Source organism: Falco punctatus (genome assembly GCF_963210335.1).
Source record: "Falco punctatus genome assembly, chromosome: 1".
NCBI classification, from domain to species: domain Eukaryota; kingdom Metazoa; phylum Chordata; class Aves; order Falconiformes; family Falconidae; genus Falco; species Falco punctatus.
The window spans coordinates 91,904,519-91,928,759 of NC_137580.1; the positions used below are offsets into that span (position 1 = coordinate 91,904,519).

The following is a 24,241-nucleotide window of genomic DNA, read 5'->3' on the forward strand; positions in this document are numbered from 1 at the left end:
CAAGCCACAACAATCTGCACAAGCCAAGGGCAACACACAGATTTTTCACTTCCTTCACACTAGCATCTGTAACAGAGAGAACATATCAGAAGTCTCATCAGGCTCTATATGCTGACTATGAATACAGTACTCTTGAGTATTTTTTATGGTTTAATTTTGTTTAATGTTATTGTTGCTAGTATCCACTTAGAAGCATGGAATTAAAATATTTTTGTTACTACTATCACAGTTTTGTGTTTGGGAGGCTGATTATTTAGTCTCTGTTTCTAGTGGGACTTGAAAGGAATATAATGTGCAGGTTTTTTTGCACACAGGGTTTTTCCTCGGTATCTCAGTTCAGCGTTGCCCAAGGTGGTTTAGTAGTTAACTTTCACTCCCTCTGCTGGCTCTCAGGCATCAGAGCAGAAGATAATATTTTGTTCAGGTCCTACAAAAACACAGTGTTTACTATTACTTTTATATAAAAAAAATAGTAGCATTCAAAGGAAATTCCTGACACATTAAAACAGTTCTGGATACACTGTATTTATGCATTTTGCAGGTTTGAACGTTGTAATCTCCCTGGGCCTTCCAAGGCACTCTTCAGGAGTTCTAACCCGCCATGTAGGCAGCCAAAGTCTAGCAGCCCAACAGTCAACACTTCGTATTCATTGCCAGTCTCAAGTTTGATGTCATAGTGAGTCTTACACTGTCAGACTTTTACAAGAAAAAGAGTACATTTGACATAGCTATCAGCCAAGACTATGAAGATCCTTTGGAGAAAATCAGCAGCAGTTACAATTTTGAAGAGATAAGGATGAAAGATGGACAATAAGCAAACCAATAGTGTGTAGAAGGCGGAGATGTATTAATCCCATGAGTAGCAATGAGAGCCCAAATTGAAAGATTCCGTCACGCAGGCCTACAAAAAATGTTGTCAACAGCAAACATGATTCCTGGTGATAATACAACCCTCTTAGCCCATCATTCATGGCTCTTTTTTTCTGTAATAATTGTGGAATTACTGTATATAAAAACAAGGATACTCTCAACCATTTTGCAGCATTATGCAAGAACAACCTCACTATCTGCATCTAAAATACAAAAGTCTTTTTCAACCTTACAGCTGGCCATTCTGCTCTTCCATCATCACAGTTGACACAGCTGACAAGTTTATCTGTCTTAACTGTCCTTTCCCTAGCTCAGCAATAATTGCTGACAAGTATCTCTCTGCTTTCAAAACAAGCTGAACACTGGGTTTTCTGCAAAATCATGTCTGGAGTAATCACAGGATCCCATACTCGTGCTTTAAAAAACTCTGGGTTTATTTCTACTATTCTTCATGATCCTTCATAGAACTGCCATCTACAACTGCAAGACCAATTCCTCCAGGACTGCCTGCATAAATGTTTGGGAATCTACTGACATGACTATGCAAGAAGCACTGACCTTCCATCTCACAGTAGGTCACCTTCTACTCAAACCTTCCTAATACTGTGAATACACCAACAGCCCTCCTTGGAGTTTGTCAGGTCAGTATCAGCAACACTGAAGTAAAAGACTGTGGAACAAAAGATCTGAACACAAACCTGTTAGGATGCTCTCTCAGTATCTATGGCAAAATGTAGACAACCTTGTGGATAAATAAGAGAAGAGAAAGCTCAAAAGAATCAATTAACACCTCGCATCACTTAAAACTCACATCTGTTCCTCCTATGTGGTCTGTTTGCAAATGGCAGTACGCAGAGATGGTAAAAGTAAAAATTGTCATGTCACATTGAAAGAGCGGTCACTGCCAGATACAACCATCAATAGTAACAGAAAAGCTTCCAGTAGCTACAAAATCAGAGCGCCACAGATGTCTGGAGACAAAGGTTATAATAATGGCAAACAGACCTAACGCATTCTGTTCAAATCAAAATCCAGGCCTGACACATACACATTTTTAAGGATGGCATGAAGCATTACTGGAAGACTGCAGACAGACATAAAATGAAAAGTAAATTATTTTAAGGCGTCTTTTAAAATTAAATTATTTATTTTCTTTCATCTCCTTAACAGACATCATCAGAAGTCAGCTTTCCGATGCTTTTCTAGGAAAGTCTAGAAAATATTTTGGACTTGAAGAAAAACAGAATTTGACTTCAGGTCTCTCAATGATAATCTGAAGGTCATCCATGTTCAGTGAACCTCTACATACATCAGGAATGTTCTGAAAATGGTCTGTATTGTCTGTCACTGGTTTAAGTGGCTTTATAACAGACACGCATGCAGTAAAAGAGTATGGTTTAGGAATGTTACTAACTTCCCTAATATTAACGCCATCTGGCATGTCAGTGTCCACTGACTGTAGTGGCTGCTCCTACAGGATGACCTTCTGCTCTTGTGAAGTGAAAATAGCACAATCTCTGCAAATGTGCACAGCACAGCTGAGAAAGTCATTAGAAAGACAGAACTGCAACCAGCAAAAACTGAGGAGCTTTTCCTTTAATATATGAAATGAAGCTGCCTCAACACAAAAAAATATCAAACTACTGCCCAGATGAACCAAAAGCCATATAGGACTCCACAGGTATGTAAATAGGTAGAAAGAGTCTATCATTTTTATGGGCCAAACATAAACCCGTAAGTCATATATTCTTCAGACCTAGGGTCTATGCCACTGACCACCACGCAATAAGAAATAAATTGTACCTAAAAGGAAGTATAATTAAGTCCACCACTAATTTCTGTATTAACTTCATTCAGACAAGTGCTGTGTAGAGTGCAGCTTGAAATACCTGGCATATGCAGGCAATCTAGCACAACTGAATGTATGGTGCTTCATTGAAGACTACTGTCAGACTCCCATGTATCGGCATAAAGGTTGAGAAAGACTTGCTCAACATTTGCTTTGGCTTCATAGGATCCATACAGAAGCATGTGTTGATATGAGAACCTGCCAAATGCGTAATCTGAGTAGTTTAGAAAAAGCCCTTTCTAAATTTCAGTCATCTCAATCTCATTGAGTTGTGCTTTGGATTTCAGGTTGGAGTGATATATCTGTTTGTGTCTTAAATGGACAGATGCACAAGAATACACTTTCCTGGCCTTCTCCCATTCTGTCTATGGAAGATGGATAGAAAGAGGGCAGAACAAATTATGCACCATGAGTGGGCTTTGCCCAGAGGTATAACCTAATATAAAATCATGGAATTGTAACCTGGAAGAGCTTTGTCATCTAGTCCTTCTCCCTGCTCTGCAGCAAGATCAATTTGTGCTTCTACAAATTCTTCTAAAATCCTTCAACTTCCCTAAGAAATCTATGTCAGTGCTTTATTACCACTATCATTAAAAAACGTTTCTGAAAACCTGAGGCTTCCTTGACCAACTGTCTTTTGTTGTTCTATCCACCATGAATTGAAGAAAAATAGATCCCCTCCCTCTTTACATCAGCCATTTATGTACTTGAAAACTAATACCAGTTACCTTTTACAGTTGGATAAAGAACTATCTTTCTGCTTTTGCTTCAGAAAAAGGAACAACACTATTGGCAGAGTCCCTTTCAAGTTACTGAGTTATAAATCTCCACTAGTACTCTGAACATTCAGTTGCCTTCTCCTTGTCTTACCCTACAGCACAGTCCATCAGCTCAAGACCACAAAGATCTCTACAAATCTTACTTGTCCAATTGAATCCCACATAGGATGCAGGAGGCCTTGCTGGGAGAGAAGGATTTGACACCTCTCAGGCCCGAGAAGCAAATTCACCATTATACTTTGCTGAGTTTGATACCAGTGGAGACAAAGCTGTTTAAGGTACTACAACTTTGATCCCTACTGTTTCAGCTGTTCCCTCACTTGCCTGCCAAAGTGTAAGGTTTTCAGAAACAAAGTGCTGGAAAATTTCTGGTGTCCGGGACATAGGCTATATATACTCCAGAATTCTGTTGTCTGCTGCAAATGAATTGGACATGTATGAACTGACAGATCCTCCCTCTTCTCTTAGATATAAAAGGTCACATACCACAGTCCTTGTCAAGATCCTGGAGGCCAGTCTCAGGTCTATGCTACTGTATAGTGTAAAGGCCACAGAGAAGATAAAATGTGGATAGCTGAGAAACACCTTCTCACTTCCTTCTCAGACACGCCAATCACTGCATGTTGCAGCTTCATTCTAGCAGAACTAACTTTAATAAGGAAGAGACTTATGTTAACAATTCTTCTCTTTCAATAGTGCATTTATGTTGAAAAGAAGTTAGAAATGCTCGAAGTACGGATTATTTTTTTTTTATGTAGGTATGAAACATAAGTAGAATGCTCAAAAATACCACAGACCCCAAAAATCAGAAATGAGAAACAGGAATGCAGTGATTGACAGTAGATCTGGCCCATAACTTCAGCTGAAAAGGCATGCAAATTTGTGAGGACCAAACCACAGTGTCTCAAGAGAAGTCCAAATCCACATTTTCAGGCTAGCTACTCTGTTCTAATACGTCAATGGTTTTTGAAATACTTCAAAACTCTTAACGCGAGTTCTTCTAAACCTCAGAATTATTGAAATAGACACCTATTTTTTTTTTAGACCCACACCAGAGTAATGAAGAGTTAACATTTAAAGGTTTAAGCATTTAACTAAGTAATCAGGAGGACACTGGTATTCCTGAACCGAGAGAAAATTTAAGGCATGGATTATCAAAATAAAATAAAAATAACAGTAATCTTGCTGAAATAAAAAAGCATGGTTTCTCTCCAGTGATCCTTAAACAGCAGAGCATTTGAGTGCAAAAGAAGGGAAGCCAGCACTTGGTTTGTAGTGCATTAGTGCTCTATCACCTCTGCTGCCAAAGTGAACCATTACTTACTAAAAGTGCTCTCTAGATGGGCCCTTCTGGGACAGTGTACCCATCACTTTCTGAAGGGTAGTTTGGAGAATTCTTCCTTTTTTGTTGGACAGTCCCCTGGGTTTCCAAACCTCATGCATTATGGATAGGATTTTAATGGAGAGTGGCTGCCTAAACACTGCTTGCTGAGCCTCTCAGCTCAAGATAGCCACTGCTGCTCTGTGCTTCCTGCTTCTCTTTCCATCTTGTGTATGCCAATAGACTCAAATTTTATTTCTGATCTATGTGCATGAACCCCATTAAAACCCAATTCTGCTTATTACCAACAGCTTTCTTTAAATGAAACTACTTTCCCTGTAAGGGTTCTCCCAGATCCAGAGGCAAATTAATTTGCAATTAACTGATATGTCGCTAGCCCATGCCACATGGACAGGTCCCCCCACTTGATACGGACAGAGAGCCTCCAGCCCACTGTCACCTCCTTGGCGTTTTGCAACCTGCCACTGTGCTGTCCATCTTTGCCTTGCCTGATCAAAAGTGATGATTCTTGTATATAAATGCCCTCAAATTACATCTCTCTACTGTAACACAATACCACAATATACTTTGTAGTACTGGCCACACAGGCATTAGCTCTAATAGTTAGTGGTCTCTGCAAATGCACCAATGATTTAACTTTAGACAGAAAAGAAACTTGCTTATAAAATATTTGTCAGTATCAATAGGCAATTAATACCCAATAACCACTTAATGAAGACACTCTCAGATTATAATGAAGCTTTGTAACTATGTCCTAATCTTCTATAGCTAAGAAACATGATTTATTTTATGAAGGTTATGGAACCTCACTGTTGTTACAGATATAGAGGAATGTGAATGGGTTCGTGTCTTCTCTTACAGAAAAGAAAGGGGCAAAAGAGAAATATTTTCCTTCCAGAACATGAATCATCTCAGTTTTCTATGACTCCTTGGAAAAGAAAAGAAATAGCTTCAAGAGAGTGCAGTGAGGTTCTCTACTTCACATCTTCTCCTGGTGATGATTATAGCTGTTAAAAACAGAAGGCTGTTGTTTTGAAAATTATGTCAGTGTAGCTTGGTAATAGACAACAAAATTGTCTACCCTCCATGAACACAGGATGTACTCCTTTCCCCTTGCTGCTTAGCCACCCCTGCTCTTTACTGCAAGTGGATATGAAAGCTCTTTCTATTAAAAGGCTGCACACTTTTACAAACAAGTGGAAACAGAAGGTACTTCAGATTGGAGAAGACTGTACCATTTTGAAATCAGGCAGTCTGAGTAATAGTTGAACTCTTAATACGTTGATGCTGAGGTTGTTTCAAGAGACAATGACTGACGCAGACATGAACATTTCTCTCCCCAAAAAGCCTCTGTTGGGAGACGGCTGACTCCCTATTGAAGCTGGAAGAACCAGGGGCTTCATAAAATGTTCTCAGATGGAAGTGGTTGTGCTGACTTATTACCTGCTGATGGGTATATTTTATCTCTAATATTCTTGGCACAGTATAGTATGTACAAAAAATCATAATGTGATGTCTTCCTTCTCCTCCTGAGTTCTCACCTGAAGGTTTCTGCATGGAGGGATTTCCCTTTTAGCCATCCCCATGTAAGGCCAACAGTAGAAACACTTCAGGCTGTAACAGAGAAGTGATACCCAGCCTTCCCTGAGCTGCTCTGGTTTGATTGTCTGGAACCTATCCATGACAAAGGAACAGAGTCAGACTAAAATGACTAGGAAGCCACAATAGAGATATAGGAAGTAATGAAAACTAATTTTGTAGCTAGAAATAGTGAACTCTTTGGAGCAAGAATATGTCTGGCTATTTTAAGAACTGTGGCAGGCCTTTATTGAGCTATATAAATGAATAGCACTTATACATACAGCAGCTAACAATAAATACAATGGTATTTTATAAAGTACACATATAAAATGGTAGCATGATAAACTGTAAAAACAGAAAATAAATCATATTTTTCATTTTTCCCTGGCCCCCTCACCTATGTTCTGTACACTAACCCTCTTCTCCGAGGATTTATCCTATTCCAGACTCCAGAAACAGTCTAAAAAACAGTTGCTACTTGAAATATAGAATGGGGAAAAGTGCCAGAAGACTGTTTTCCTTTCCTTTCTCTTTCTCTAGTTACACAGGTCCAAAGTGCAAGATGGATAGTAGCCATTCTTGCATTAATGTTAAGTTTAAAGGTCTACTGCTTTAATCCTCAAGGGCTGGATATGCATGCTGTAAAAAACTGTCCTACTGCTGACAAGTCCAGGGAAAGGCATAATTCCTGAGAACGGAGAAACAAAGCAGTCACAGAGCACTTCATTTTAGCCACTGGTGCTAGCTGAACAAAACTTCCTGCTCACATAATGATTGAGAAACTCAGGAATCCTGCTTTTTTCCACCTATGAACAACTCTAGTTTTATGTGTGGCTGCAGCCTCTGGGCATCAGCAAAGTTCATCTGAGTTCAAAAGAGGGTAGGAAGCCATATTTGCTTTGGGGAAATCCTGAGTAAAAATAACATGCTTGTGCTCAGTAACACATGCACAGTGAGCTTACCATATCTGCAATGTGTAAGATCTCTGTAGCTTGCTTGCAGCGCACTCACTGTACTAACTGCTGGACTGCTCGAAATCCAAGCAAATGGATAAAATCCTCAAATCAAATACCATCCAAATAATATAGTTTTGGAGGGGGGCGGGGGGGGAAGACATAGCCAAGATGACACACCTAGGTGGCTGGCTGTCTTAAGGTGAGGAGGCAATATTAGTTACTACTTAGCTTAGGCAAGGTCAAATACAGGAACGCAATTTTCCTTAGAGCAACAGAATTTCTCTTTCCCTTCACTGGCCACCACTGTTTCTTTCCTAAAGCTTTCAGTACTTTAAGACTTATGTCCTCAAGGATATGTATATAGACTTACTGCTGTAATAATGTACCTCCCTGGGTAGGTGTTTTTACATTGGAACAAGTGTATGCATATGGTTAAGATATGCTGGGGTAGCCAGAGCACTGGAATTGCACCTCTGTGGGTAGGTAGGTCAATAGAAATTTCTATGTGGACAAGGCCAGGAAGATCAGCTCCATCACCCAGCCTAACAAAAACACAGGTAACTCACTCTTCTCTTTAGATCTGGTAGCAAAGGCAGTCTGTCAGCGTTAACTTCTTTTTAAAAGTCTTAAGGAGCATAATGTCCTCCTGGTCTACAGCCGTGACCAGCAACAACACAGTCAACCAATTTCTAATGAACTCTAAAATACTGGTTTCCAGATCTGATTAATTTTTAGACATCATCCTTATGATCAAACACAAAGGCAGTTTTGAAAGCATGTAAATGAAGATACTTTTTAACACCTCTGTGTGTTATTATTCCCTGGCACGATGGGTGGGTGACATTGGAATGAAGAGGTTGACAGAATAAAAGAGTTGGACAGCAGTTTGCAATGGCTTGGGAAGTTCCGTAGGCACAAAAGGCAAACAGTAATGTCAAGCAGATGGCTAAAAGCAGGAACCAAAGCACAGAGTGGAAAAAAAGAAGCTGCTTGAGCAACACACACACACACAATTTACAAGGCCTCACTGGCAAACCAGGACAATGAGTCTTTTGTACAAGGGAAATAAATTATACAACATAGAGCCATATCACTCTGCACACTAAACTGCATTAAATGAATTGGCTGATTAATAAATCAGATATTGAGAGCTACTAAAAAACTGTCAAGGAACTCTTACTGCTGTATCCTTCATATGCACACATAAATGATGTACTATTGTTTTAAATGGTCAGAATCATATCTTATCACGTGAACATCATAAGCCCTTTATAGCAAAGAGCCAGTGCAGTCTTTTTTTAGCCCAAATGTTAAGAGCCTTTGCTTTTGGAACAGAACAGTTCAGATTCTATCTCCAGTTAACCACAAAGCCCCAAGTGACTATAAAATGCAGTAGTGACATCTGTACAGTTTCAGAGGACACAGATTGTTTCCATATTCTAATTACTACATCTCATTACAATGAAGAAAAATCACTTCTTTTTTTGAATCACAGATGTGAAAGGAAGATCTTGTGGTTAAAGTAAAGGATTCACAGAATCCAGAGGCCTAGACTTTTTTCTCCTTCCAACTATATCGTAGGCTTCCAGTGCAGTAACACTCTCTTCACTTAGTCTTGGAAGACTTAACAACTCTGTGTTCATAAAGCAATTTGAGGTCCTAATTTAAGTGCCTCATACTGTCAGAAAATACATAAAATATCTTACAAGCAAAGATTTTATTATCACAGATCAGAAAGTTTGAAAAGAGGAGACACTAAATTTATTCTGTATGGCTGATTTTTTGTGTTAACTTTATTTTTTGAACACTAGACAATTAGGGGATACTATACAGTATTTGAATTTCCAAAAATACAATCCTTGATTTAATCATGGTTATATGAAAAAAGTCTGTTCAAGATAATATTCAATTCATGCAGTTCTGCTGACCTTCCAGCCTTTCTAAGGCATCCAGGAAGCATGTAAATTACAAACATTGGTTCAGCCAGAGAAGAAATGCCACTGGTATGATCAGCCACACCATGATGGGTTTTTCAGCCTAGTGCCACATACTACTGATGTTATTGTATTTAAATATAACCCAGCAATAAACTGAGTGCCTTGTATTGACAGGAATCTGTCATTCTTCACCAACATTTATAGACTGCAGCATCTTCTTTGGAAACACTGAGTTTCATGTGAATACTTGGGCAACAGCTGGCATGATACGGCACGCATACTTGTGTCCAAAAATATGCACTCTGGGTGCGGTACAAGGAACAAGGTCAAGGGACATGTGCCTTCAAGCCTAGGTACTAGCTGGAAAGTACTCTTACAGTGCAGGTGTACCTACCTGGTGAGACCCACTGGGGTAGCACTCTTTTAAAAGGGTTTTCCATACCACATGACTTTGGAAGTCACTGACTGACTACCAAGTTGTTAATGAGATGTACTTAGATAGAGATTTTTAAAGGCACAAAAAATCACTGGGTTTGAATCTCCCACTGAACCTCTAGAGACAGAACACCTAAAATGCTACAAAAAAAAAACTTTTTGTGATTTTTTGCAAAATGTAAGCAGAGGACATTCCATACACACTCTTTTTAAACGTGTCCCATATAACAAAGGAGTTCTGCAGACCGAAGCAGAACCTGTGACCCACCATCTGGAAATGTAGGTATTTCCCTGTTCCAAAAATTCAGACTCATTGTGTCTTGGTGGGGGATCTCCAAAGTGTGAGTCACCCTATCTGAGCTGCCACTTTTGGCCTAAGTAACTTGCCTAACTTGTTTTTGTCAGCAACAGATGCAAAAATCAGAACTCTGGGGTTTCAGTCCATATTCAAGCTACAGTTATCCATTCGGTCTCTCAAATTGAGCTTGCATTGACATTTTGCAACACACAGTGTTAAAAGCAAGTGAATGATATTATGGCGGTGACAGCAGATCTTTGCAACCTGAACTCTCTAGTATAAACAAAAAGCAGAAATGAATCCCCTGTCTCCTGAGCATTAGTAGTTCCTGAAAAGAGCAAAGGCAGAATTGCTTTGCTCATGGTCAAAAATGAATACTGTAAGGAAGGGACTGGAGGGCATTTTAGATTTCATGTGAAAGAAAAAAAGCACAAATTGACTTTTTATAAAGGTCAAGTGAAAAACTGGATATCTTAAGGCTGCAGACAATTTCTACTCTGTGTTCAGTTCTGTTTACATTTTAAAAAAGAGGTGAAAAATATTGTCATGTCCATCTTAGCAGATGATCTGGCTTGGGACAAAGGAAAGAAAAAAAATAAAAAGACCATATTTGCAAGGAGGTCTAGAATTGCAAATAATGCTGTTTATAGTAATGTTTCTCAATGGAAGCTATTATGTTACCTTTTCATAACCCACTACAACAGTAACAAAATCTATCCAGTTTGGTTTGTACATAACTTGAAGGTTCCAGTATTTGCCACAGGTTTGTGAATTAATTGGTAATATGCTGAAACAGGTATTTAAGATATATAATTCATCCTCTAGGCTAAAAATACATAAAGCAACAAATAACACCCATACTGAAAATTATATTTTACATTCCTTTCACATGGACTAAACTGTGTCCCATGTGAACTGACTGAACAGCTTTGCAGCAATTAAAAAAAAAAAAAAAGAAGAAACAATCCTGAGTCTGATGTTTTAACCTGAATCAGGTTTAATCATTATGCACCGTGTGACTTTCATCCTACAGTGTGCTTTGTTCACGCCATTGCTAGATTCATTGCTGCCTCACTACACTGTGGTTCACCTCCTACATGCGAGACAAACATAAAGACCAAGGACACCACAGCCTCTGGAAAAGGAAGCAAGAGGGCAGCCCCGGGGAAAGAGCAGCAACACTAATGGAAACAACAAAAATCTGCCTGATCAGAAACACACAAACAAAAAAAAGCTTTTGCTGCTTCCTTCCCTACAGCCTCTCAGTCCTTTCCTCTCCCAGCCACAGATACTGCAAATTTTCTGTGTTCACTCAGGAAGGGGGTTACTCCCTTTCCAGAGATCACAAGCATATTTCACACAGGGCTGAACAAGCTCTTCAGAATTGAAGCCACTGCCCGCAAATGTTCATCTCCCTCCATCTGTACACAAGCCCTTCCTTCCAGCCCCCTTTAAATTTTCTAGTCAGGGAGATTAGGGTTGTTGGGTCTTCAATCTCCGCCTCACAGTTTCACATACAAACCTTGGCTTCAATATTTGGATACATTTCCTGCCTTTTTTTTTTTTTTAAATACTCTTTTGAAGCCAAGTTGCTGAGTGAATCGTAAAGGGAGAGAATTCCAAGAGTGTTAGCTTCTCTGCTGTTCCCAGGGCAGGTCTGGGCCAAAATAAACCCCCACTGTGCCAGCAGCAGTTACTTATTCAAACACCAGGCATCACAGCACTCTGCAGCTTCCCAGTCCAAACCATGTCCCATTTCCCTTAATAGATAAAGCCTCCTTAGAGATTTCTCACTTTGTCTCCAACTGCACCCCTTCCCATGTTTTCCTTGACTCACAAAATAACTATCAGAAAAGAAAATGGTGAGAAGGTAAATACTCTGTCAGATCCAGGAGGTCTCTGCCCAGAACACATCCTGCTTCACTAACAAGCTTTTCCATTCCCACCCTCATGTCTACTTCTTAAGAGAGGATTTGTTCCCAGTTTCAGAAACTAGTGGTTTACATTGTGCCTTCCCCTCCACCACTTCTGTTCACATAGAGAACTTGGATGCCCAAATCAAATTCCTGCTAAAGAATTCCAGCAACAAATGGCCACTGCTTCAGGATTTCGGTTAGACAGGACCAAAATTTGACATCTGGACAAAGAAGTCTCAGTAAGAGACAGATCACCAAAGGCAGTCATTACACAAAAAAAATGGAATTATTTTTACCTTCTGGAAAGATTCCTTATCTTAAAGCTTAAGCCACAGTAAGAAACCTGTTTCAACCGCTATTTGAACAAGTTAAAAAATACTCCACCTTTTAAAGATTTTGATATAATTTTCTTAAAAAATTCACAGTATCTTTAAGAATTTTTACCCTGTTTACTTTATTCTTCTACCCAGTTTAGGTAAATTTGCACCACTTGTATTCACATTCATTTAACATAAGCATTTATACCACAAATTCTGGTGACAGAATGTTTGCAGAGAGTAAATTTCAAACGTTGATGGGCAAAAGCCTGTAGGGTAAATGTCTGAACAAACACAAACAATACAGTGACAATTACAGTTTGGGTGATTGTCAAATAATGGCATAAAACTGTCCATAAGCAAGTCTGAGAAATCCAAAATATCACAAATTCGGAAAAAAAAAAAAAGAAAAAAAGTCTGATCATTCATACTACATAGACAACAAGTTAAACAAAGGCAACTGCGTATACTAAGGGAGCTTAAGAGCTTATAAGGCTCCCATAGTTGCCTAGTCCTCTTCAGTACAGAGGGTGAGGAAGCCCCACACTCTAATTTGCATGAGGCATGCTTGTAAATATTCAGGAAAATACCACTTTCCAATCTACCCAGAGACACTATTTCCCTGTATTTTTTTTTCAACATGTCTTCATGCTCTTTTTCAAGACCAGTAATTTCCTCCCTGGAAAGGCTGGTCTGAGAAACAAAAGAGCCAAAATGCTCTAGACCCCCATCCCCCTTCCTTAGGAAAGAACCAGCATTCAGATTACTTTGATTCTGAAACAGCATCACTGCAAACCACAGGCTTTTACAACATCAACGCATGACAAAAAGCATTCCCTGCATCATGATCATAAAAAACTGATACTGTTTTTGACCATTCAATCATGGACCAAAGCGTCTCAGCCTGAACAAGAAGGCAAAGCTGTTGAGTCCTCATTTTCTCACACATATACACACACATGCACTTTTTTGTAAATGGCTCTGCTCTAACCGCAGTTCCTCCTTTAAGCTTTCCCCTGTATTTCTTAGGAGCCTAGCTCTGAATACCAGCCACTGCAGCAAACCCTCCAGCTCTCAACGGCAGTAATAGTAGAAAGGACTTTTTCATTCAATAAAATTTTTAACAAGTCACAAAAAGGTAATTAGCCTTCTGTATCTGTGGGTTTTTCTCATGGTTGCAGTCCCCTCTCACTTCCACCGTGATCCCTTTTTCTATTACCCCTCTTCTCTATTTCTCTATGAATCTGACTTTTCATTTTCCTTGTTCATGTTCCAGCTCTCCCTCTCTGTCTCACAGTGGTGCTGGAACATGCAGCAGGAATATGATGGATGATCAACTGTCACAGCTTGTTTATTATAATTCAGACAATCAATTACACATACCTAATGCTGGTTGTCCCGCTGGAAATTTACATGCTCGGCACAAACCAATGTGAAAATGGAATCTCATTTGCCAAATGTCTTTCCATGGGTACAGCATGATGATTACAGTCTGGTTGTTTCAACAGTTGTGTATGTCTGACAATGTCATCACTTACTGCTTGCCACAGGTCACATTGCTCTAAGGCATTATTTATTGTGTTATGCAGGGTAAGGCTTTCAGAGGACAACGATGTTGCTAAAGCCACTACGCTCAAGGCAGGCGGGCAAGGTAGATCACACAGCAGGCACACAGTTCCAGCACCTATCACCTGCCTTTGTTTCCACTGGTGTGAATCCTTGTACCTTCTCCACCTTTTCTTTTATGTATGACTGCCTTGTATTAAAGGGCTGGTGAGCTCTTTCACTGACAGGCAGGGCTCTGGCAGAGGGAAATGTTATTCATGCAGTTAAAACAATCCCAGGACAGCCAGTGCGTTAATAAGAAGCAAAGGATTGCAGAAAAACGAGACAACAGGGAAAGCAAAAAGGGCTTTTAAGTGTTTAACTAAAATGCTATGCAGCAGTAGGTGCTGAACCTTCTGGGAAAGGGTTAAGTGCATTTTATTGACTAACTGAGTGGTAGGATTCATTCTTGCATCAAGGAAGAAAGGAGGTGGGAGATCCTACAGAAAAGAGTATATAGAGTATGTATCCAAATCCAAACACTGGCTTTGATCTGAAGTAGCCAGAACTTCAGGAAAAGGAAGGATGACTTAAATTTCACATTAACTGCATTTATGAACAGGTTTAAGAATGCAGAAGTTTCTGTAAATGTAGGTTTTAGAAATCCTATACGCAGGATGCTTCAACATGACCAGTGATGCACACATACACATGCAAACTTATATAAGATGTAAAGGAAGTCTCCTCTCCTTAACAGGGTAGAAAGGCAGAGAAAGGAAGATACCTTTCTTGACTAGGAGCCAAGTTTCTAACACCTTCCTGTTAATTGAAGAGAAGAACACAAGAATAGTCCCATTAAATCATCTTGCTGACTTAAGACTTGCCATTCTCTCACACAGAAGTCAGCTGCTTCCCTCCATGTCTTTCTGCTCAACCCAGACAGACTGGTTTGGTTTTTGTACCTAAATTGCCTGTGCTATAAAGCACCCACAAACTAGTCATTCCTGGAAGACTCAGGTTGAAGATGGAGAGTAAACTTGACTGATTTTCTAAACTGCAGTCTCAGCTGTGGAGGTGTTGAACTTTTTCTATATAGTAGTTAAGCAGTCAAATTAACTACTTAGTTAAAATTATTTTTAAGTATGCAACATCTAAATGGTTAATCTAAAAATCTATGCTAATATTTTTGTACTCACAATCTGCAGAAAAGCCATGACATTTATAACATATGAAACAAAACCCTAGACAAGTTTCTACTCCTTCAATAAACAAGACTAAGCTTAAAGGATGGCCTGTTGTTCAGAGCATTACTTTATCAAGGTGGATGACAACCAGTGAGTCTTCTCAGACAGTGAGATGGTGTAGTACTTATGACACTTTTTAAGAACTTAAGAGCCACCTACCAGTCCTGTGTGCACATGAGGTCAGAGAAGAGGCTCTTTATTCTTCCTCACAAAATAAGGGCAAAAGAAAGTGTTCAGCTTTCAGATGAGACCTTGTTCCCTGTGTTAACAGATGTATGAGATGCAGATGCCTGTGACAGCAGAGGACTAGAGCAGACGAATCCAGAAGACCCCCTGAAACCTTTGTTCTTAATACCATTAGTATGTCCATGGGACAGGGTTCAGCAAGTGTAGCAGATCATATTGGTTATTTATTCATACATTAAAATCTCTGTCTTAGCAGCACTGTGAGAAGTAATATTGGTTGCAAATTCCACTGAGTCGACCCAAATCACGACAAAGCACTCTCGCTCTGCACACACACACACACAGAGAGAAGCATACACACACATATGGACTGACTACAGTGGTTTTGCTTTTGAATAACCTTTTTTTCAACAGAGGATCAGCACACTTAGTACTAAGGCTACATGTGCATCTCATTTCACAAATGATATGAGAGCATGTGAAAGGGCTCAAGTCCTTCTTAGCTAGCAAAAGGCTTCCTGTGCTCCTGTAAGTTCTGTATGAGTTGGCATTAAAAAAATCTGCTGAGAGGGTAGGAAGGAAATGGAGCAATCAAGTGTGTAAGGAGTCACTGCTACCCACAGAGGTAGATGTTATTCTGAAGCTGCCTGAAGTGAATCATATTGAACCCTCAACTTCTTTTTCCGCCCCCATCCCCCGCTCCTGTCTTCAGAAAGATGCATTTGTTACAAACAGAAAAAGAAGTAAACAAATATTAGCTCTTATTGCTGTGAAATCCTGATTGTATCAGACAGCCTGGGATGAGGGATGCCGTATCTGATGCCTTATATGTGGGATATGAAGCTGAAGCTTTCCAAGGGAGCACTGTGTCATGACCACTATCTGACTTGTTATAATAGCAGGGCTGTGAGGATCAAAAGAGCTGTCTTCAGGCACTTAGTGAAGTAAGATCTCAAGATGGACTCTTAGTGAGGATACAGTACTTCCCAAGCCCGGTGCTAACTGCAGACTGGCTTGAACAACTGCAAGACTACACAACTGGGCTGCTGTCTTAGGCAGCCAGCCCTGATGACTCCTGTGCCTGGTTCTGAGGCAAGACTAGGGAAGACACTCAACAGTTTCAGTGCTTGCATTAGGACACACAATGATGCTTCTATGTCAGATTCATAATTCAGCCTGTTCTGCCTAGAATGGGAAGTACACCTTGCCTCTGCAACAGGCAGAATACCTAAAACCAAACAGCTACATAGGTCAGGGAAGGCTTGTGTGCTCCCAAGGGAGAAAAAGAGTTTTCTCACTCTTCTCCATCAACTACAAGCTTGGGAGCTACATAGGTCAGGGAAGGCTTGTGTGCTCCCAAGGGAGAAGAAGAGTTTTCTCACTCTTCTCCATCAACTACAAGCTTGGGAGCTGCCCCAAGACTCAATTCCAAACAAGGGTGCTACCAGAAAATCTAGTCAATTAAAGAACTTTTTCCTCCTAAACAGGCAAATGAGAAAACATCCTGTGAAACAGTCAAATGCTCACGCTTACAAGGGACGTTCCTTTCCTGCTGCCCCCAACAACCTCACTGCAACTGGAATTTTAGTTTGCTTATTACAGTGGACTCAAATTACACCAGACGTTTAATTCCTCCTCACTCTAACTGGTATTTTGCTGTTCATGCAATTCCCACTGTGTTTTACAAAACAGATTTGTTTTACATTGGTTTTATTACTTACTTGCAGCATAGTAGTACTGAAAAGTTCTCCGTCAACTCAGTTTTTGACTGTTAGACACTATACAACCACATGAAGATGGATCACTTTATAACAAAGAATTACAGTCAAAACAGACAATGCAGACAAAGGGCTGAAAACTGAGAGAGGCAGGGAGAGTTTATTTGTCCAAGGTCAAAAGCAGAACTGGTAATATTCTTACTCTGTTACTCAAACCACTAGGCAAAAGTGTCTTCCTAGCCTCCTCTCACCAGTTCCTATCCACTCTCTAAAATCCCCCCAACTGCAGTGTGTAAACATCCTACAAATCAGTAACACATGTGGAAAGGTCAAATGCTACCCCATGCAAAGGCTATGATGAACCTGTCTGGAAAAAGTGACTCAAGATACTTAGGAGACATTGCATATTGTCATAGGACTGAAGTATAAAAATGGCTCAGTTTGTTCTGAAAGGTTAACCTGGCAAGCACTGAATGTCTCCACTCCTATTGAAAGAGGCTCTCTTTCCCTACAGCACCTTGTATCAGGTCCTTTCTACATGATTGAGTACTTTTACAGACATTAACAACTTACACACACAATATATTTTTGAAATAAAGACCATGTATTTGTTCCTTCTTTGTGGGCATAATCCCCAAAGCAAATGATTCATGTCACTTAGAGCTAAACACCTCTATCCATGCAAACAAGCATCTTTCTCTTCGCTGGTTGTGAGGTAGAGGATAGGACCCACCGTTTTGCCTGCAGCATTCCTAGTCTTGCTTGAGTGCACTTTTTGACTGTTAAAGGCAGGAGATTTGCTGAGTCAGGCAGCTCCCCCAGCTGCTCACCGGAAACACAGCTGTTATGCAAAAATAACCATGGACTTGCACTTTTTTAGAGAAAACAAAAAGACATTGACTCACAAACTCAACAACAGAATCCTAATGCTATCTGATTAGATGAAATGCTACTTCATGCACTTCTCTTATGCTGGGCCAGAGTCTGTGCTGAGTGCTGTCCTGCTCTTTTTAGGCTGTGTCTGGGTGACGAGACGCTGAGCCTGAGCCATCTCCTCTCCTGATTTTGTTGAACCAAACTGGGAAACCTGAGCTCACTGTTTAATTAGGAAAGGATGGGGGAGGGTGTCATGCAGGTGGACAGCTAATAAACACAGCCCCATACTGCAGCCCATTGCCTGTATGAGGTTATGGAACAATATCAAACCGGTGCTGAAAAAGCTGCTGTTTCTTTGTGCCTGTGTCCACGGCGTCCCCAGTTGTGCGGTGGCACCTGTTCCTCTGAATGTGAGCACAAGCTGTTCCCTCAGCGCTCCAGCACATACGAGTCAGGACTGTCAGATTCAGCAGCTACTTGGATAATACCCCAGCTTCTTAAAGGTCTCCAGCTCCATTGCTGCTGGTTAACTCAGAATCGCCCCGTACAGAAACAGCTCCAAGAAAAGCTTTAGTCTGGGAGAAGGTAAAAAGCACAACACACCAACAGAAAAATGGGGGAAGCTGAGAGCTCATGGGGAAAAAAGGAATTGGCTTATTTAGGTAACGTGTATAAGAATTGCAAGGGTTTGTTGATCTGAATGTGACCCACACCGAGGCTTCCACTACATGACAGCATTTGTCAAGGTACCCTAGGTTCCAAAAAGGGTAGCAATTCACATGGAAATGCACAGCCCTCTGATCTGTCAGCTGGGTGAAGAGGGGGAAGGACAGTGGCTCACTGTGTCTTTCTTTAAAAGCTGATGCAGGTAGTGCACACAGTTTGGTTTCTACATGGCATATGCTGTAGCTGCGCTAAACCCACCGAGCATCTTGGTATCCAGGTAATAGATCCGCGCAAAGACACCACTCAAGCTCTGGGCACAGTGTTCTCTGCCTCCAAATTGGCTGATTAAAGGTCAGTCTTGAACAACCTTAATCTCATTTCACCTCTCCCCAGCCACTGAGAAGTGAGTTGCCCTTTCCCTTACCGTAAGGCCAGGCTGCTACCTGGGGAATTTCATTTCACCGTCCCCATACCTTAATTAATAACAGATTAATTCAGAGAGGCCCAAACTGACAGACAAAAAAACGAATGGTGACAAGCCCCCAAAAGCATCATGTTCATGACCACAGAAATCAAAATGAAGAGGATAATTATAAGTAGGCTAGGGAGGAGGGAGTAGACAGGAGGCAAAAGAAAAAAAAAAGTTACAGTGGTCAGATCCAAAAAAACACAGATAGCAGATAGCAATTTTGCATAATAATCCTGCAAACAACAATGGGTGCCCAGAAATTTGATTTAAAAGCTTTAATATTAATTTAATGGGGAAAATATCTAATACAATTCCCACAGAATTTTTCAATTAAATTAATATGATGTACTTTAATGGATATCTTAAGCAGAAAGCATGATTAACAGAAATACTGCATAAATTACACTTACATATTTTACAAAAACTGGCACACAGCCTTGCCATGCAGGGGACCTTATTCCAAACTCTGGCATCCAGTTGTAATTGTATTTAAAAGAATTTCCCTGCTCAGAGATGAACGATTTCCTCTTGGGATATTTTTATCCTTCCCATAGTCTGGATTAGTAGCAATGTGATTCCAAACAACAAAAAAGAACTGAAGATAGGAATTGTCTTGGGGTGATTTTTTCCTCTGTTCAGACACTGTCTAGGGAAACTGGGTCTGGTCTGTGCATAGGACTTTAGAGTTGCTGTAATGCATCTAATACATTACTGCAGGAGTAATACACCCTTCAGTAGTGGAACACTGGGGTGTCCTGTAGTAACACAAAGCCTAGCAATGTAGCAAGGAAGAATTTTAACTATATACTGCCCATCCCAACCGTAGTCCCAGCACCATATACACAAACTGAGGTTCTAAGGATGGTAGAAATATAATCCCAGCATCCAGCTCATTCCTCTACAGAAGAGTCTTAACTGACTGTGTCCCAAACAAGCCCTGAACTGTAAGGGAAGAAGCTGTTAAGTCAATATCCCATCTCTACTCACATTACAATTTCCCTCCTCAACATCAGTTACCTCCCTGTTATCATCCGTAGCCCACACAATTGCACCCTCATCCTGTACAGCAGCCTTGGTGCCTGACATTTTGGCCAGTTGTATACACTGATGCTTTTAATACAGTGTTGGTGAGGGATTCCTAAAAATCACACCGTATTTCTCGCCCCCCCCCCCCGTTTCTCCACTAGTGCATAGTAGGAAACAACACAGAGCTGTCTAGCTGCAAATATGGCTACACATTACATTTAGTGACTTTTAACTCAGCCGAGAAGTGCAATAGTATATAACGTCTGTCTATGTGCAAGTGTGATGGGGGCATTGCATGCAGTCAGCGTTGATTGCTCAGAAGTAGCTCTACAGTGTGCTGGAAGAATCATTGCTCTTGTGATTTCAGGTGGGTCAACACCGTGTTAGTGAGTGTTGTCATATAACTACATTGAAGGTTTTAAAAAACAGAATGCAGAGATAGGAAGAATTTTGGCGGAAGCTCGAAGTATTAGCTGTTGCACTACAACCACTTTTAGAAGCTGAGTATATCATACATCAGATGAGCTCAACACAGTTGGACCCTTGATCTAATGTTTTTTTTAGATTATACCCACACAGCAAGCTAAATTTTATCATAGAGATACCACACATACATTTCATACTTCCTCCCACATAATCCACAGAGATGTATTCAACAAGCTTTATAAATATTTGAATGAGAAGAGGATCCTGTAAATAAAATAGAACATGGTTTTATTCTCAGCTTATCTACTATACAAGCCTGCTGTCCCTTTGAGCAATTACTAGACATAAATTTTCTGCAGCAGTATCACCTCAGCTTATACTTATTTTTGGAAAACTGTGAGCCTGACTCTTCAATTTCTGAGCAATTAACCCTTCCTGAAGAAAGTGGGAAGTATATGCTCTGAACCTCAGGGCGCCATTCCCTCAAATTAAGCCTTTAAAAATGCTGATATTTTGAATTAGTGGTACTTTTGAGTATTAGAGAAACAATGATCAACTTTCTAATCTGTAATCCCAGTTCAATGAAATTTTACCAATTTCATAGTCATGAATCCTAATAAATATTTCTCAAAAGCACTTTTAAGATTGCTGGACAGCAGGTGTTAGTGAATGCTAGATGTTATTATTTTTCTTGTGAAAATCCTATCAGCAACTCCATGCTGTGATATCTGGAAGAACAGCTTCCAATGAAGAAAAATTGCTTGTCACTCGCTGCCACAAGATCCGAGATAGTTAAAGTTAAGCAGAAGCTATATTGCTGTGTTTTCTATTTCTTTCATAAAACACAAATAAAGTACCCTGTGGAAATATGTGAGCTGAAGTGACAGGCATCTCGTGAATGCTTTTAATTGCTGCCAAAAATAGTATGAAGCTTTCACCAAAGTTAACACAGACAAAATTTCCATGGAAAGCATCAGTTCCATGTGAAAAGAAGTTAGTTTTTCATCAGTTAAAATAAAAACAGCAGTTACACACTTTACCTCTTCTGAAAATTCCAATTTACCTTACAACAGAGAAATATACAAATAATACTGTGCTTATATCAGCAGAGAATGCACCAAGCTCAGAATGCCATCTTATATTGCTATATAGTAACTTCATCCCCCACCACTAGTAGGCAGATTTTAATCATCTTCTTTTCATTATTGTTACAATAGCGCTTAATAATGCCAGTCAAGGGCTAGAATCTCATTTGCTAAACTCAGCAAAAAGACAAAATGCTCCCAGCATGTTCAACAACAGACATCTTTGAAGTCATGCATTCAGAGTTTCTAAAACCTTATACCATTGATAAAAACTTAAGCTGATTTAGCATAAGATTTGCTCCCCAGTTACAAAAAATTAATCTTCCCGCATTATAAATCTGATCAGTAAATGCTCCCTAGGCCAGAGAAGAGGATGTCTCACTGACTGAAGTCCTATACAGTGTAGTGTCAGCCATATACAACTGCTTCAGTCAAAGACGGTAGTACCACTTTGACGGCTCAACTCACCAGTGTTAACAGATCACAGAGTGTATCTCATGCTATAAGAAAACTGTTTTCTGCCTAGCTATCTCACAAAACTTGCCGTCACAATTCTCTTCCTCTCCTCATTTATCATCAGCTCTCAAAGGATGCATTTTTTGATCATTTCCCACTCTTTCCATGAAACAGCAAGAGGTTAAGATACCCAGGTACTCAAGGCACTCATGTGGAAAATTGCCACTGCCTGCTTCAGACCTGTGACCTGACCTAGATCATTAACAGTGCAGCTAAATTCTCCCAACATAAGGGTATTATCATTATCAGACAATATTCTGGGACAGGTCTCTCTTGTTTTAGCTAGAAGGATCTGGACCTGAGGGACTACCCTGCCAGTGTTCCCCAACCACATTTTTGACAAAGAGGACCCATTAATGGATGTTTTCTGAAACAAACCTCTAAAAAAAACCCACCAAAACAAAACCCAACATCCTGACCAGCTAGCTGTAGCCTAAAATTTTTATTTCCTGAACGCTGACAACATCCAGTGAAGTCAATGAATTCACAAGATATACAAGATGTAGGATCAGACTCCCTGTGCTTAGAATTACTATTTTTTTCCAGAATTTTTTATGTAAGTTTTACTTCCCTGGTATCCAGAACAAACATACATCAGCATGAAAAGAACCCATTAATATGGCTAACACTTTCCCCCTAAAACTACCATGATCTCACCACTTGCAAAACCCAAAGGAAATTAAAGCACAGCTCAAGAGGACAGCACTGAAGGATACAACTTAAAACCCAAGAAAGCTGGGAAATTTCTGTGCAAAGGCTGTAAATCTGGACTTGGAAAGGAAAGAAGCTTACAATGACCTGTAACGAAATTATTCCAGTCTGTAACCTGAAAAAAGAAAGTCTGCCGTTCAGCGAACAGGAAATCCCAGAATTTATAGATGACCCTATCACAAAGCAAATTTTTTGGAACAAATCGTTCTTTCCCTAGTGCCTGTTTTCCACTGTTCTCTCTCCTGCACTTTCCCCTATAACACAAGGGCCAGAGCAGCACCGTCTGGCCGTCGCTGGTAGTGGCACTTCTCTGGCCTACACCCACAAACACAAGATGAAGCGAGTAACCCAAAAAGGAACTCTGGAGCCTGAAAGCTTGTCTGGTTTTTTTCAACTGTATCAGTTAGTGTAATAAAAGGTATTACCCTCTCCCTGTTAAACTTGCCTGGTTTTATTCCCATTGATCATTGTAACTAGAGTACAATTACTTTTCTACTAAAAAATAAAGAAGTTTAGAAAAAATTGTGTGTGATGAGCAGAACTTCTGTTCTTAGCCAATGTTGAATTTCACATACTCCTTGTACATATGACAAAGGTGACTGCACCAAGGGGGAAAAAAAAAAGAAAAAGAAAAAGAAAAAACAATTAAAACAACCGTACCAGCTTCCCTACTTTTCTTCTGCTCATTATGTTTCAAAGATTCAAAGGCACTGGCCAGACAGCAGATGTAAAAGAAAAAGGGGGAGCTGTCATCACAGTAACCAAGGTGGTAAGGAAGGAGAAATGCAGCTGGGTGCCAGTCTATCCAGGACAAGAAATGGAGGAGGCACTCATCTGCCCTCTTATTTCCACCACACCCCTTCTCACTCCTTTGGAAGTGAGACACACAAAGTCAGGGAATGCTGGTAAGAGCCACGAAGCTTGTTCCACTCAACCTTTGGTGTCTGTCTCCCTGCTTGAGTGAGATCAGCATCATCCGGAAATTTGCAGGTCAGCTAGAGTAGCATTCCAGCATTGCTAAGTCCCATGTCCCAAAAAAAGCCTGGCTTGGGAACTCCTTCCTCACTAGTTTTATTTCAGCAGCTAGCAGGGCAAAGACATACCACCTGCTGACACAGCAAGCATGGGTCCACACTTGTTTCAAGCAACAGGGTCATACAGCAGAGATCTTCTGTGGTTATCTGCGGTTTTACAAAGAATAGGCATGCCAAGGAGGGCCAAGCTCAGTTGAACCTGAGAGAGCAAAGCACGTGCTCCCAAGGCACAATGTTCACTGTTTCGCATGACCTAAGGATTTAACTCCTAACAATATGAAAAGCATCTATCAGAGAGAATCTTTCTATTCTGTTCCTTTTCTTTCTCTCATCCTATCCCAGGACTGTCTAAAGTAACAAACAGAACTTTAAAAAAAAAATCATTTTTCCTCTGCAGCTATCAAATTGTCTGGATTCCTTTAAAAAACATACCCTGTATATATCTATCCTCAGCAAATT

At 40.2% G+C, this 24,241-nt stretch overlaps 1 protein-coding gene across 3 annotated transcripts in view; it reads left to right on the top strand.

The window, feature by feature from the left end:
• Window positions 1–24,241, top strand: part of RNFT2 (ring finger protein, transmembrane 2) — a 97,195-nt gene continuing 72,954 nt past the window's right edge. For all 3 annotated transcript variants that reach the window (XM_080366182.1, XM_080366180.1, XM_080366183.1), the window contains exon 1: window positions 1–24,241. This exon is cut by the window's right edge and continues 33,129 nt beyond it. The gene's annotated coding sequence lies outside the window, so the exon portion shown is untranslated.